This window comes from Pseudorasbora parva, chromosome 11, assembly GCF_024679245.1.
Source record: "Pseudorasbora parva isolate DD20220531a chromosome 11, ASM2467924v1, whole genome shotgun sequence".
Taxonomy (NCBI): domain Eukaryota; kingdom Metazoa; phylum Chordata; class Actinopteri; order Cypriniformes; family Gobionidae; genus Pseudorasbora; species Pseudorasbora parva.
In genome coordinates this window covers 21,576,763-21,593,005 of record NC_090182.1, presented here as the reverse complement: position 1 = coordinate 21,593,005, position 16,243 = coordinate 21,576,763, and the positions used below count along the sequence as shown (strand labels likewise).

The window sequence follows — 16,243 nt, the reverse complement described above, 5'->3', positions numbered from 1 at the left end:
AATACTCACCGCAGATTAGATTTGCTGCCACTCTTGGAGTATGTCCAAAATAAGAATTTTCCCCACAAAATATCATCTGAACAAGCAACAAACAATAAATCATGCTACCAACCGTGATTAAATGTAACGATCGCTTAGCTCACATCACATCAAACCATGCAAATTGTTATTATTGTTATACTTGTTGGTGTTAATGTTGACAACATCAGCATTCCGTGACTGTGTATTTAGTGTTTATAAGCGTTACATGTATTCCAATTTCTGTACATTCTAATCTTTTGCTTTTGACTACAGGTGAATAGCATCCTCACATGAGATGCTACTACTAGCTAGACTCCTCCTTTATGTATAATACAGACGTGACATAATGACACAAAGACATGCCAAGACATGCTTGAATTTCCAGCTGAAATCCACCACACTACTCTGATTGTAGCATTCCCAGCAAACACGATAGTGTGGACTTGCTGTGGGTAATTGTGGGTTTTCGGTGGGATAGTGTGGGCAAGGGCAAAGGCAAACCCTTTGGGGCTTGTAATAATTGGTTAACATGCTTGTAATAATTAATGGGCTTGCCTACACTAAACCCTCATTGGGGCCAAAATGGGCAGAAGCACATGGGCTAACTTACTTTAGGGCCCGTGTGGTTTTTTGTGGGCCCACAGAAAAAGCACATGGGCCCCCAGTCTGGAATCACACATTTTCACACATATGGATTGTCTCCTGTAATGTTCACAGTTCATGTAAAGATAATTTCCTCTTTGAGACACTCCAGAGCCACTTACTCAATACCATACACTCTATTATGACTTGATAGGAAAAATCCTCACAAAAATAGGCTGCTTCAGACAAGAGTGTCATCGATTATCTTTGCATGGATTGATTGCATGAATCAGCAGTCAGGTTGCAGCTGGTCTCAGAGTCTAATTTCCTGGTGGAGTTTTTCCTTCTAAGCCCAATTCCAACTAATTAAACTCCACAGAGATTTTTTTAAACATTATTTGTTTTCCAACCCCTCACATTCCTCCTTCCTCAGTTAAGGGCAAAAGATGCAAGTGGATGGTGACGTAATGCGTTCTCAACGGGAGGACAAACATCTCAGGGGTTAATGCACCATGGTGAAACGTTACGAGTCAAAGCCTTATAAAGAAAAAAACTCTTCCAAGCTGGAAGCTTTATCATGTTCAGAGCGCATGCAGAAAGAGGAAGTATAGCTAAGCTCCTTCTAACAGGCTGTGAATGATTCAAGTCAGACCACATTAAAATTCTGTCATTTTCATTAAAATCAGGAAATACACAGAACGTTTTTTTAATTTGTAATCATTTAAAATAAATAAAATGATGTAAAATGAAGAAATACTAAACTTATGATGTGTTTGAGGCCTGGGAGACCCTGGATCTTTCCAATAGCTCAAAACACACACACAAACACACACTGAACTATGTTGAAATGGTTTGAAGTCTAATCCCTGAAAACTGATTATAAACCAATTTTTAACCTGATAATGTGCTTTAAACTTCCTTCATGAACAATTATGTTTGGGTCTAGTGAAATAGAATGCAATGCATTTTCACACACTAACATTCTCCGACTGGTACACACAGTAGAACAACAACAACAAAATTGTAAATGTGTGATTTCTAGACCTGGAAAAGTCATGTAAACTTAATAAAAAACCCAAACTCCATGCAAATTTTTCTAATGAATATAGATATTCAGTAGAAATAGTAAAATAATAATTATTTTCCAATTAATTATGAACTGGAAAAGTAATAAGCTTTTGAAAACTTTTGGCTCACAAAGGTAACCACTGCCATTTCAGTTGCATTTAAATGATATAATAAAAAATATATACATATATTCCTAGCCTTCTGGTGCTCTTTGTTTGGGGGTTACATTGGTTATCTTCCCAGTCATAAATGACCGGACACCTAAAAATTAAACTTCCTCCACCCCAGTAAAACCAATGTAATTTATTTTTCTTCAATAATATTTTTTTTCTATTTTATTTTGTATTTTGAGATGACTTCATTGTACTTATTAATATTTTTGCCATTTATATATATATATATATATATATATATATATATATATATATATATATATATATATATAAGTTTATTTTAACGTATTTCAGGTTCAAATAAAGTCTAGGCCTTCAAATCAAATTTTTAGAATTTGGAATTATTTAAAACTGCAGTCCATAGCTTTTATGAGAGTTAAAAATGATCCAAAATCCATTTTTGAGCATAACCAGTCGGTGTCCAAAACTATCTCCTTACCTTAGTCCGATTCACAAGCTTGTAATAATGTGTTATAATTAGAGTGGTATGGTGGATTTCAAGCATTGCATCATTACGTCACGTCTGTATACATAAAAAAAAAAATCCGGCTGGTAGTAGCTCATGTGAGGATGCTGCGGGTGGTGAATCATTTATAGCATTTTCTCACAGCAGCTGGAATAATTAAATTTATCATTTTAGTGGTGGATTGTAATCTAGAAAAGTCCAAACACCAATAACCTTCAACTCGAGATTCACCCACAAAATCAAAAGATTAGACTGTACAGAAATTGAAATCTGCAGGTAACACTTGGAGAACAAAGTTCACACAATTGGATATGGCTAAAGAAGTACACACAATTGGAGAACAAAGTAACAACAATAATAATTTGCATGGTTTATTGTGATGTGAGCTAAGCAATCGTTAGATTCAATCACTGTTGGTGGTGTGATTTATTGTGCTTCTTTTTTTCTTAGTTGGTCAGAGCCTATGTTAGCCTATACTAGTTCAAATTACATTTTCCAGTGAAAATACTTATTTTGGTCATTCTTCCAAGAAGTGGAATCTGTGATTCCAATGTACAGTTTTCAAACTGGTGTGGTGAATGAATGATAGCCACACATACTCCTCAAAACATTAGATTCTTTGCTTTGAGGAGCCGCCGATGCAAAACCCGTGTAAAGATGATAATTTCACAAATAAATGCAAATGCAGATTTCAAACAGAGATGGCGACAAAGAGGCAAAACTTATGGACTGCAGCTTTACAATTTTATTTAATGTTTTAAAAAATAATTATAATAAATCAATTTCGGTCTCTAATCTAATTTTTGAAAATGACTATTGAAACCCATTACTGCAAACAAAGGTATTTTCACAAGTGGTCTTAGACTTTTGAATCCTCTGTACTTAGAAAACCGTAAGAACCAATGGTATCAGATGTAGTGTAAACAGTGCTGCAGGACTACATGTAAAGAATGAGAACACCCCACTGGTCTCCATCAAACATAGAGCACAGCTCCAGCTGTCAGACACTGGGGATCTATTGTTCTCCCTTTGCTGATACATCCTGCCATGTGTGAGTGCATGGCTTTTGTCATTTACCTCCCTGGCTACGTGCTAAAGGATGTGCTGAACCTGCTCTGGTGGACATAAGTACAAGCAGATGTGACAGGCCAGTTAAATTAGACACCTTGGCTGGCTCTCTTCCTTCAGGGCATGTAAAGGTAAAGCAAATGAATCTTGAATGTGTAGAGATAATCCAACGTCTGTCCTCTGAGTATGGCCAAGGAACGGTGATCTACTGCAAGGTATTCCTGTAGTACAGAGGTCATTCAGAGGACAGCGCCAGGGATATGACTCTGATTGATAAACTTATTTATAACATTTAGCTTGACTAAAGGAAGTGTAATATTATAAATGTCCATAAGCTAGTAATCACAGTATGTATGTAACAGTCTGTAATGTATTGGCAAATGGAAATATAGATTTGAAATCTTATTTGCCTGGGATGTGCAATGCCCTTTTGTCATTTCTGGGTCAATGCTAAGGCACTAGCATTAATCGCCATGCAACATATTATGATATCAAGACTTGTCCTCTTTATCTATTTTGAGCCTTCTGACCCAGCAGAAATGTATATGTTTGCAGTAGGCTCTTTTCCATCTCTTCTGATAAAAGGATGCTTTTAACCAGATGGAGTTTCTTGCCACAGAAATGTATCTGTTAGCCTGTGCTACAATACTGGCACATTGTTATTTGGTTGTTTAAGTGTTGCGCCTGTCTCTCTATGATATTTATATGATCCATAAATATAGTTTAGGTCACTTCTTTAAAATTAATCTTGGGAGTTTTTTTTTTTTTTTTTAAGAATCTCAGTAAAACAGTAATAGGCTACATTTTCAGCATCATTACTCCAGTCTTCAGGGTCACATGTCCAATGTCTAATATGTGGATTTGCTGTCCAAGAAACATTGTATTATCAATAATGAAAGCAATTGTGCTGCTCAATATTTTTGTGGAAACCGTGATTATTATTCCAATTTCCAAAAATTCTTTGATGAATAGAAAGATCCAAAGAACATTGTTTATTTAAGAAAAGAAAAAAAGTGGCATTATAACTACTTTACTGTCACTTTTGATCAATGTGATGCATACTTGCTGAATAAAGGTATTGAATACTAGTTTTTTTGCTGATAAGGCAAACATTTCAGATCACTTATATCAAAAATAATAATATTATTAATGTATTACAAATGGTTTGGGGTGAGTCACATGCGAAAGTTACAAACCTCTTGCCTTATAGCAAGGTCCAATAATTAAAAACACCAGTACATATTTTTCATGCAAATGGACTGTAAAATTAGTCTCAGAATTTCCTGTTTTTTGCAATCGTTTCAAGATGTTACCTGTATTGTTTATTCTTAAAAGTTCAGAATCAGCCTGTCACAGTTTGTTAACCCAAGCAAGAGCCCCCCAAAAAATACACATTAATGTAAACAGTCTTGCAGAATGTATTCATCTTTGTATATTTGAGCTGTGTACGAGTCTCAACGAGTCATCTATCACTAGAACTAAACACGTTGTTCTCTTCTGTTCTGTTTGGGGTCAAAGTCTGTGGCAGAAAACAGCTTCAAAACAGAAACCTATCTCAAACTTTAATGTTAATGATGCATACAAAAAATAAAATGCTCAAAAAAACAGCAACATATGTTCAAACCTCTTTGTTCTCTGCAACAGATTGAATTACTTTTCTTCACTTTTCATTTTGTTGTGTTTTTCTAATGTTTTCAGGTGGCCAGGTTTAATATTTTAAAATGTACTTTTATATTTTATGGCATATATATTTAAAGCTATTGAAAAAAGTAATTTTAATTGCTGCCAAAAAAATATTTACGATTCTTTCTGTGTAGTTTACAACTTACAACATTTTTACAAACGGCTTTGATTCTGCAATACCCATATATGCACCCAGAGTCATTATTCAAATAGCATAAAATAAAGAAATCTAGCAAGGAGGGAAATTTCACTGCTACGCTCCACTTGTATGACAATCTCTATTTGGAGAAAAAGAACTCATCAGCCGGGCCATTAGCGCTCAAGGCTGCCAAGCCACGAGGCACTGGTTGGCTGCTGTTTTTAAGCCCCCGTTTCTCCAGATGTAAACAGAGAATCTTCCCCAAACATTGCCTTTTTAAGACTTCTCAGCAAGAGCTAGGGGGCGACCTCTCGTGCCACTCGCTCAGGCTAATGAACGGCTCTGCGAACAATGGCTCACACCGACACCGCACTGTCCTGCTTCTTCACTTTAGTCCCCCCACTCTTGTCTAAATTTAGTCTTTCCAGAGCATGGGTCTGGAGGAGACAGCCACTCTAAACATTAGTCTCTGCAGGCTCCTTTATGGACGAGGGCAAGAAGGGGATCTAATTCTGATGGACATTTCACAGACAGATCTCACCACCCCCTTGCTCTCTCTTTAGCCATATCCAATCTGCCTCTTTGACCTCCATGGCTTGATGTGTCCAGGGCGAAAATTAATCTGGCGGAGAGCACGGCACAAGGTCAAGGCTTTGTCTTGCTTTCCTTTATAATCGCTCTTATCTCTCCTCTCAGCAGATGTCTTGGTCCATTTATGCCGAGACGTGGTGTGAATGAATGTCTGGTTTGTGAAGGTCTGCTGCTTTTATATCTCCATTCTCACAATTAGAAAGGGGTCGACATATGTAAGACAACACATTGAGTATTCCATTACAATTAAATAAAGACAAAAAACTTTGAAAAATATAAAATATGGCCATCTGAAGACCTCCTCAGAAAAACACTGTAGATTAATCATTAACACGCAGATTCCAGTTTATCCATGTGGGTGTGTGATTTCATTAGGGAACTTTGTGTTGCCAGCGGCCAGTGTAATGATGATCTCCAGAGCCATATTATATTATTAGATAACAGATTTCTCTAGGACTGTTACACACACAATGTCCACCATCATGAAGATGACCAATTCACTCCCATTAATCTTTGTGTCATGAAAGAAAAAACACTCCCGTGGCTTTATTTTTTAAAAATTGCATATAGGGGAGCCTGAGGCTAGTTGTCACAAAAGAAAGTTTATACAAATGTTACATATCAGTAGCCTTTGAGTCAAAGGTTGAATGTATATCTCTGGCCGTGATTTTGTATATAATGGTTTCAAATCTACTTCAATATTTAGGATTAAAAAAATTATGAATTCTGTCCTCCAAAATAATATTACAATATCAAAATAATTATTTTTAGTAATAGATCAGACAGCAACATAGTGTCGGCCCAGATCCGGCCCACATCTGGTATGTGTACACTAGGTTGCTGTCTGGAAGTTTATTTGGTAAAAAGTAAAAATAGTAAAACTCCACTGGTATATTACATGTGCTTTGCTGTGCATTACAAGTTAAATTAACTGTATTTTTTCTGTGCAATAACCTTGGAAATGTAAAATAGTGGAAAAAAAGTCATTGGGATGTTCTAATTCACATAAATTAATTTTGTATAGAAATAATCAGTGTAATTACAGGTGTGACAGATTGCCCCAGTCTCTTGTACATTGTAATGTGCTTATTTTATTTTAATTAGTACTTTTTTCTGATTAATGTAAATCTCTTGTGACATTTTATTTAGTTAGACGGAATTAAACCACCAACAGTTAACGTCTTCATGTGGACACCCAGTTTTTTAACCCAACAGTGACGAAACAGAAAATAAACAAACCACTTTCTCTTTTTTTTCCTTGCCCCCACTGTAACTCTTTTCTCCATGTGACTTGTATATGATTCCCAGCATTCTGTAAGCAAATGCTTTCCCATATGGGGAAGCGCAGTGCTTTCTAGAGGAAGTTAATTATTTTAAATAACTGTGTCTGCGCAGAGCCTGTGTGTTCCCAGGCAGGAATGGCAAGGAGCCCTCTGTTGTTAATGGTTTCCACATGGACTCTCAGAGAGGCCGGCCAAGACTCCAGCACGGGTAGAAATCTCCAAATTTAGAAGAAATATGAAAATTGTCAAACGTGCCTTCCTTAGGCTGAGACGGCGGGCCCGGCCCCCTAGTCTGAGCCCTCCCTCACCATCCCCTCTCATCCTCGCACATCGTGGGTCACAGCTCGGGGTCACGGGGGCTCTTACATCAGCCAATCAGGCAGCTCGAGAGGCTTTCCCTGTTGTGCCGCTCTGATGGTGGACCAGCCCCTTGCCTCATATAAGGTAAAAGAAAACTCTTTGCTCCCCAAGCCGGTTCCCCATGCTTCAAAAAGGAGCCTCACGCCAGGAACACCCTTCAGACGGTGGAGCGCACGGCGTCCATATGAACAGATCGGGGACCCCCTCTCTGCATCTCTACTCATCTCGACACAAAATACCCAGCAACTTCCCAACCAACCAAAGCGGCCAGGACCAGTGTGAACGATACTTCTTCTTCAAGACTGCAGTAAGCCTAACTCAACTTATTCTAAACATCCGACTGTGTTTGTGTAGGTAAATATACTTTAATTTGCGGGTTAGTCATTGCTCATGTTGGTTTTGAGATACTGAGACATACCAGCCATGTCAAGCTGTCATTGAGAGGAGTGTGATACTGAGCTGATCCAGCTGGTTAAAAGCACTCCGCTGATACAGTGAGCGCTTCCAGTTCAGGTACTGAGAGGGATAGGGTGCCTGAAAACTATTGCAAAATGTGGCTGTCCTGTAGGAGTGCACTTAAGAATCAAAAGCTCAATCAAAGTCCCTGATTAAGACAGGGTGGAATTACTTATGAGAACCCAGTTTTATGTTTTCAAACAGTATTGATGAATTGCAGATGGCTGGCTTTGTGCTTGCAGGTTGAGTGTGTGCTAGAGAGTGTAACAGGAGAGTTCACCTGGGGATAGTGGGGAGAAATGTGAAATGACCTCACAGAGCACAGTCCCGAAAGCCTCAGCAGGGAATGTGATCTGGCTGCTGTGTAAATGGCCTTTGAACTTGACTTTGAACTTGAATTCTGTGAAATCCGATGATAAATTGATACAAATGTGAAAATGGAATCAAAACGTCTCTCCATAGTTTCCATAGCACCATAGGTTTTACTCATTTTCATGTGCATTATTGAACAATTATTGTATACATTTTCAGGAAACCTACTTCAATCTACTGCTTTTTGAACACAGTACCTGACTTTCATCCATGCGCAGTCTCTCCTGTCAATAAGCACATTAGGAAGTTTACTAAATATCTCAGCAGCAGAGTCTATGAAATAGTTAGAGCAAGAGAAATGAGGTGCAGACCTCCATCCCCCACACTCTCTCTTCCATTCTTCCTGTTCTTTGTTTCTGGAAAAACCTTGTTACAAATATCAGATGCGGGAGGGAGCGAAGGAGGAGGAGGAGGAGAACCAGCAGATGTGGCCAGCTGTTGGTAGGCTCAGGTCAGCGTTTAACTTTTCTAGTCCAGGGATGCCACTCCGGTGACCTACTGAAACACACTCTGTGTCTTTCACACGCACACACACATTCCAACACATTCGAGTTTCTTAGCATGCCCATATAAAGTAAAAGATATGCTAAACCACCACTTGAACATCGCAGATAGACTGAAAGTTTCAAAAGTATCAAGAACTTCCCAAGAACAATACATCCTGATATAACTTTTATACTTGTCGATATATGTTATTATGGTGTCTATTATTCATTTTAAATATTTAAGTATTATTAGTGTTATATACACAATAATGTACTGCATTTTAAATTATTAAATAAACTAGCTTTGGCAATATGAAACAACAGACATATTCACAGTTGTTACCAGAGTACCACAATCTTGTAAATCTCAGACTTCTACTCTAATCTATCATTATACTGTCTTATGCTGGATGGATGAACATATGTGTGTTGATTGACAGATGGACAGATTAGATAGCGGGATGGAGGGGTTATTGAGTTGGAGACAGTGAGGGAGGGAAAGGAAGTGCATTATTTATTTTCTGAGGAGTCAAAAGTCTGGCAGCCATCGGTGCAGAGTGCTTTCACATGACCCTGTGGTGGCCTTGGTGCTTTGGCCTGTCCTCCGCATCACTTGCTCCCCTCCCCGAGCCCCTGGGGACCCCAGTTCCCAGGGTCACTTTCACATGAACAGTGGGATGGGAAAGAAGGGGGGTTAGGTGCTCACCAGGGACTGCCCAAAGCCCATGTCCACCCACTCATGAGGGTCCACGCAGCCTCAGGCCCCCCTAAAAGCTAACATGAGATTTTAAGAGACATGGGCATCCCTGGTAAAGCTTTAAGATGCTAATAGAGAGCGCTGTCCTTTCTGCCCTGGCGTGTTTTTTTCCACATACTCAACACTCCACATTCCAATTACTTGAGTTTAAGGAATGCTTTAGGGGTTTGTCAGTTCCTTTTTGGGCCATAAAGCGCTCCTGCTGGGTTTTTGCCTTGTAAAAGCGGGATGTTGGTTTTAATGATGTTTAGATGTACCTGAGAAATGTTAATTATATCCTATCTCTTGTCATTTTAACCTTGTCAGATTTGTTGAAGAAATATGAGGCATATCCTAGTAGAGAAAGCATTAATCAATAACAAAACAAAGCATTAATCAAACTCTGTAACTTTCTTCTTTTTAGCAGACTAAATGGCATCACATAGAACCAGTTTTGAGAAATCTTTATTACATTTTACGCTGTTTAGTTCATATTTATTGCATTATTTTAATGTCGTGTGATCTACCTTTGTTGTAGATGTCTAAAAAAAAAAAAAAAAAAAAAAAATGTGTACTGTGCTAATTAATTGAGATTTCTTACAGCTCTTACAGGTTGTTGGCCTTGTCTGTTTCGTTGCTTCTATTACTCTCCCCTTTTTTGTAAGTCCCTTTGGTTAAAAGCGTCTGCTAAATGATTAAATGTAAAATGTAAATGTACCTTTCGGGTGGCGAAATAGTCCTTTAATTCATAATTTGAGTGGTTATTACATGGTGTCATATGTTTTACAGTGAACTTCCTACTGAAGGACCTTATGGACAGTACAGGTTGAGCAGACCACAAGCAAACGAGCCCCAAAGTTCTACACTAAACCTCATTCTCTGTAAAAAGCTACAAGGTCTGTGCTAACAATGCGTCCTCACGAATTACAAGATTTCCCCAGAAAATCTAAATGTAGATAACAGCTAATAAGCTGAACCTCTTTTGGAATAGATAAATGTTTGCATTTGTAGTTCACACATAAGCCTGAGTTTCAGAAGGAAGATTAGCTTGAGCTAGACAGAGCAGAGAGAGGTAACTCCCTCCCCCTCCTTTACGTTTCCTGTCGTGATGATTTAAGGAGATGGGGAGAAATGAGAGGGAACCTTAAAAGGCAATGTTTAGGCACGCTCGCGCTCTCCATTATCAAGCCAGAGTCTGTGTCTGTGTAAACACTGCATCTGCCTCTTCTGTAGAGGTGAGCACTTTGGCACCAGTCTAGCCTGTCACTGTAATAACTCTCTCTTTCTCTCTTTCACCGTATCCCTCCCTCTCGCTCCTGATCACATACACACGCTTACACAGATCTCATGCCATTTCCATCAGCCCCATGATTCCCTCTGCTCTCTCTGATAGTAACCCTGACATGTGTATCATTTCATGAGAAGTTTTTTTTTGTTATATTTTATTTTAAACTTTTAATTTTAACTCATGTTCAAATTTAATGTTTTTACGTTTATTTAATATAAAATATTCATTTTGTTTTAGTTTATACATATACAGCTACTAAGATAACAAAAATGAACTGTGTTTACAGCCCCCTAAATGTGATTGATCATTAGCATCCCATAAAAATGTATTCATAATGAAAAATTCTTAATTATTCATAATTTCATGTTTAATCTGTGCAGGTTTTAAAGTTTCAAAATGTATAACAAACACAGAATCAGAAACTGAAACCAGAAAGTATTTTAGTTACTTTTGGAGCTATGCACAAATTTACTTTTAATTTCTCTTTATATTATTTTAGATTTCTTTTCATTTCAGTTAACAGTTTGTTTATGCTAACTATAATAATTAAATAAATGTGGACTAAAATCACAGTCTTTTCACGTCCTTTTTTTATTTTTTTTTATTGTCTCTAGAATGGTTTGTTTCTTGAACCACTGCAACAACAACAAAAACAACTGGCATTCTATGAAGCGGGAAAAGCTGGTAACACTTAGGCAATCTTCAGATCAGGACTGTAGACTTCCTCCTAAATGGCCAGACTGTGTGTGTGTGTGTGTGTGCGTGTGCATGTGTGTGTGTCAATGTTCATAGCAACTGAAGGCCATGTTAGCGGAGGTGTGTGAGGTTCACCTCAGCGTACAGCCAAACCACCACCAAAACAGTATTAACTGTATTAACATGACTTGTACAACACAACATGCCAAGAAATTTTAGACATTCTTTGTATGTCATGCTTGAATACCCATTAACATACTTTTCCCCAGATTTTCCGAAATTATCTTTACAAAAAAAAATAGGAAATGTGGAGAGAGAACTTGATTCACATATGCAGTCTATTCTCATTGTGAGACCATTTTAACTCTTGCCTTTGTAAGTATGACAGAGTCTGGGAACGAGGGTTTAGCCAACAGGATGTGATGTTTATTATTGGGGCTCACTTATTAGGCAGTAGTTCAGTGTCAGTATGACCATAAGTGTAGACCATGGGAGCAGGATGTGTTTGTTGAGTTCTCCTCACATGGAATAATAAATTACATATCCGGCTCTAATATCTCACAGAAAGTAAATTCTCTCTGTCAGTTGGCATGTCGAATATAAGAGCTAGGGCTTCGGCAGTACATACTTGGGCAGATTTTTCTCAAAGTCGTGGTTGTCACTAAGTTTCCTGGTTTCTTCAACACCTTCAGTTCCCTTTTGCCTTTTACGTCAGGCTCCCGCCGACTGTGACTAGAAAAGGGAATGTATGCAAGCAGTGCGGCGGGGGAGGGGAGGGCACGTGGAGCAGTGGCGAACTATCTAACTATCTGCTTCCACAATCACAGGCCGTAAGAGGCTGAAAGAGTGAATGTTTATCGAAAGCACAGCTACATTTTCCATTATCCCAAAATAAAATCCCTTCAGAATTCCTTATATGGGCTGAGGGAGAATCCAGAAGAGGGATACGAGACAACCTAAAGCTCTCACTTGTTGGAAAAGACTCAAACACAAAAAAAGGGGGTGGGTGGTTGGGGGGGCTTAGGAATTTTCATGTTGTTTCTCCTTTCCCCCCCATTTTTGGCCTTCCTGCTTTGTAATTCAATACACCATAAATTAAATTAAGTGGGATTTTTTGGGTTTCTTATCCTCGTTATCAAAGCTGCCTGGGGCATTATGAAACCCTACAATGAAAATTGTTGATAAAGTCTTTTCACACAGTCAAATATTTAACTAATATTTGTAACTCATGGTCGAGCTATTCTTCAGAGTTGTTGCACATGACACTTGAATAAGGGACTTAGCAGCCTAACGTGCTGCAACTGCTGTTTATTAAGCCCATATTTTTTTCTCACATTACAGAGTCTGCAGGGGGGAAACTCAACATGGACTCAACATGGACAATTGACACAATATGCTGCAGGTAAAAACATTCCCATCCATACCCTTGAGATTTCCACCTCAAAATAAAATAATAATATAATAAATATAATTGCAACTTTCTATCTTATGATGTGACTACAGCAACTTTATATTTCACAGTGTGACTACTATTTATATTCTTACATTTGTGACTATTTAAATATCACAATTCTGCCGATACATCTCAAATTTTGAATTTCATAATTATGACTATTTTACATTTAGGGCTTCATATTTCAAAACTTTACTTTAAACATTGCAGTTGTGACTACATCTATAATGTTATTTTGTAATATCTCAAAATCTCCCAATTTCATATGTATATCTTGCATTTGTGACTGATAACTTACAATATGGCTTGCGCTTTAATCATCACAATGTGAACATTTCTTATATTCTTTGACTTCACCTAATAACCTGGACTCTGATGTGGACACAGGCTTCCTCAGAATATGCTTGAAAGAAGGACCAAGTGGAATTTTTTTCTCTGTTGTACTCAGAATTAGGTCATCGTGCATCGTGACTATAAACAGCAACAAAGTGGAGCCAGACGTGCTTGTCAACCAAACCCTTAAGTCCTTCTCCAAAGGATTGCACTGTAAACTGTGAACAGTTCCTTGCGGATAGTCTGCATATCTGTCTGTTAATGCCTGCTGCCCTGACTTCTCTCCATTAACCACAGCGCTGATGGGAAAGCCATGCGAGTGAATGATCCTGCATAATCATACCCGCTTCCTGAATGGAGAAGTGAAAACGATCCACAAAATATATAGAGCGGCCAGTCTGTGAGAATGAGCTCAGCTCTGGGTGCTTTACGGTAGCGTTTTGTGGTTTGCACACTGTATTCAGTGTGCTCACAGCACTGGAGTGAGGATTTTTTTGTGCTATGCTGATGCCAGTTTGGGGTTATCATATGATTGGGAAGGGTTCACTCTTTTAAACATATTCAAAACATGCCATCTGCTTATTTGAGAAGATTAAACTCACATGGGCTGGCTGCATTCTGACAGGTTTATGAACCTTTTCAGACATCCTGCCTTTTCACAAAGTTGTATGTGTCAAATTAGCTTGTTTAACCACCTCAGTGAGCTTCTCGTGTCTACTCGGGTCTACGTCCCCTTGAACCCGGCTTCCCTGCGGACCCATCTGATTTGAGACAGAGGAAGTGGTTGTGTATAAAGGGGCGTGGCCTTGCATTCTGCGGTACACTGAGCCGGGTGACTCAGGGGCACCACGGCAGACGGCTGCATTGATGTTGCCTTTGAACTTGAGTACAGATGTCCACTGCAGGAATAAACATCCTGTCCTGTAACCACCGATCTGTGCCATACCGCTGGGGGCAGAGCAGCGCTGGAAGTCAGAGCGAGCGTGCAGTTGTTTATTCAGCGGATTGGAGTCCCTCAGCTCCAAGGTTTTTCTTGGGCGACGGCCACTTTCAGAGGCAAGAGCTCATGCTAAATATCCCGCTGTCAGACTGGCAAGCTTATTTGTGTCTGAATCACTATGTAAAGGCTTTCCGTTATCCTGGGTGGCATTCCAAAGCATAGTGAGCGGATCAAACCTGGAATAGAAGTGTGAGAGAACTAGGAAGGAAAAGGAGCTGGAATAGGGAGATCGGGGCATGTAGGTCAAAGCCATTTCCTGTACACTTCCCCCACACAAATCCATAAGTTTTGCCCTACAATCAATTTTGGGCCTAACAAATGCATCTATCATACACCAAGAAAAGATTTATATACAAATAATGTTCACTCACAAATTGCTACTTTCTAACAATCTTTGTTTTATATACAACTTTACTTTTTTGTTGTTTATGTAAAAAGGGAAAAAAATACTAAATAAATAGCATCTATCCATGTGTAATCGAGTATTCCTCTTCTGATCTTCAGGGTTCATTGCTGCAGGTCAGACCAGCTGTGTGACAGACTGAGGAATTCATCCAAACCTCTGGTTCTTCATAAGAGTCATGAGTACATGAGACTCGTGTAATCAACAGGACGTAGGAGGACACTGATCAACGATAGCAAGATGGTAAGCACCAAAGGAGTCCTGCATGATTAATTCCCGCTACAGTCCTCAGGCCCAAGGTGCAGTGCTGCATCTCTGGTCAACTGGGAGTCTGAGATGAAGCACTGTAGCTCGGGAGGAAGGACACCGCCTCCTAATACAATCGACATTACAGAATTCTATTGAATAAAAGGCTTATTTATAATTAGTAGTTGCCTAACCGTTATTGTTTAACCTTAGGTTTGTTTGTTTGGTAGGCCATGTGTGTTCCTTCATTTCCCCATCCCCGGGGTCCAGTTTTCCCAGGAATCCCTTGGGCAATCACTAGGGGGATTCCTGGAAATACTGTTCTTGGGGGTGGGGCTAGACAACTGAATATATAAAATGATATTTTAGCTTTACCTCTTTTAAATGTTCATGTATTACTATTATCACAGTTATGCTATCACTGATTTAACATGTATTGCCACATCTAGTACATATATAAATGTATACATTATTGTTTAAAAGTTTGGGGTTGTTAAGATTTTTTTTTGTGTGTGTGCTTTTTGAAAAAGTTTCTTATGCTCACCAAGGCAGTATTTATTTAACAAAAAATACAGTACACAATGCAATTTAAAATAACTGTTTTATATTGGCATACATTAAAAAATGTAATCAATTCCTGTTATGGTGAAGCAGAATTTTAAGCATCATTACTCCATTCTTTAGTGTCACATTTCTTATTATTATCGATGTTGAAAACTAAATATATATTTTTTCAGAATTATCTTAAGAATAGAAAGTTCAAAAGAACAGAATTAATTTAAAAGAAAATACTTTTGTGATCATTTTAATACATGAAATGTTTGCTATAATTTCTTTAAAAAATATTACTGACCCCAAACTTTTGAATCTGTATATTGCAAACGTGAGATACATTTTTTAAAGACATTTTATATTTATATCATAGATTTATAATTGACATTGGATACATTAATATTGACTTCCTTTGAAATGTTTCAATAAAGCTATTGTTTAATCATCTAACTGTGTTGATACTGAATCTTTATATATATATATATATATATATATATATATATATATATATATATATATATATATATATATATATATATATATATATATATATATATATATATATATATATATATATATATATATATATATATATATATATATATAACAATTGTTTTTATACTGCTATGCTTGTCTTTAAACAGTAGCCTACTGACATGAAGAAACTGCGCCACCTACTTTAAATGTACATAACGTCAAAGTATAATGCCCACAAGGGGGCGCAGCTTAATTTGGTGCAAATTAAAACCGCAACCCACACGTGGTGGCTCGGATGACATGCATGAGCGT

At 38.0% G+C, this 16,243-nt stretch overlaps 1 long non-coding RNA gene across 1 annotated transcript; it reads left to right on the top strand.

The window, feature by feature from the left end:
- The first annotated feature begins 7,560 nt into the window (after positions 1-7,560).
- LOC137092276 (uncharacterized) lies at positions 7,561-15,904 on the top strand. Its single transcript, XR_010908201.1, has 3 exons — positions 7,561-7,741; positions 12,809-12,869; positions 14,758-15,904. It is a non-coding gene; the product is annotated as an uncharacterized lncRNA (long non-coding RNA).
- The last annotated feature ends 339 nt before the right edge of the window (positions 15,905-16,243 follow it).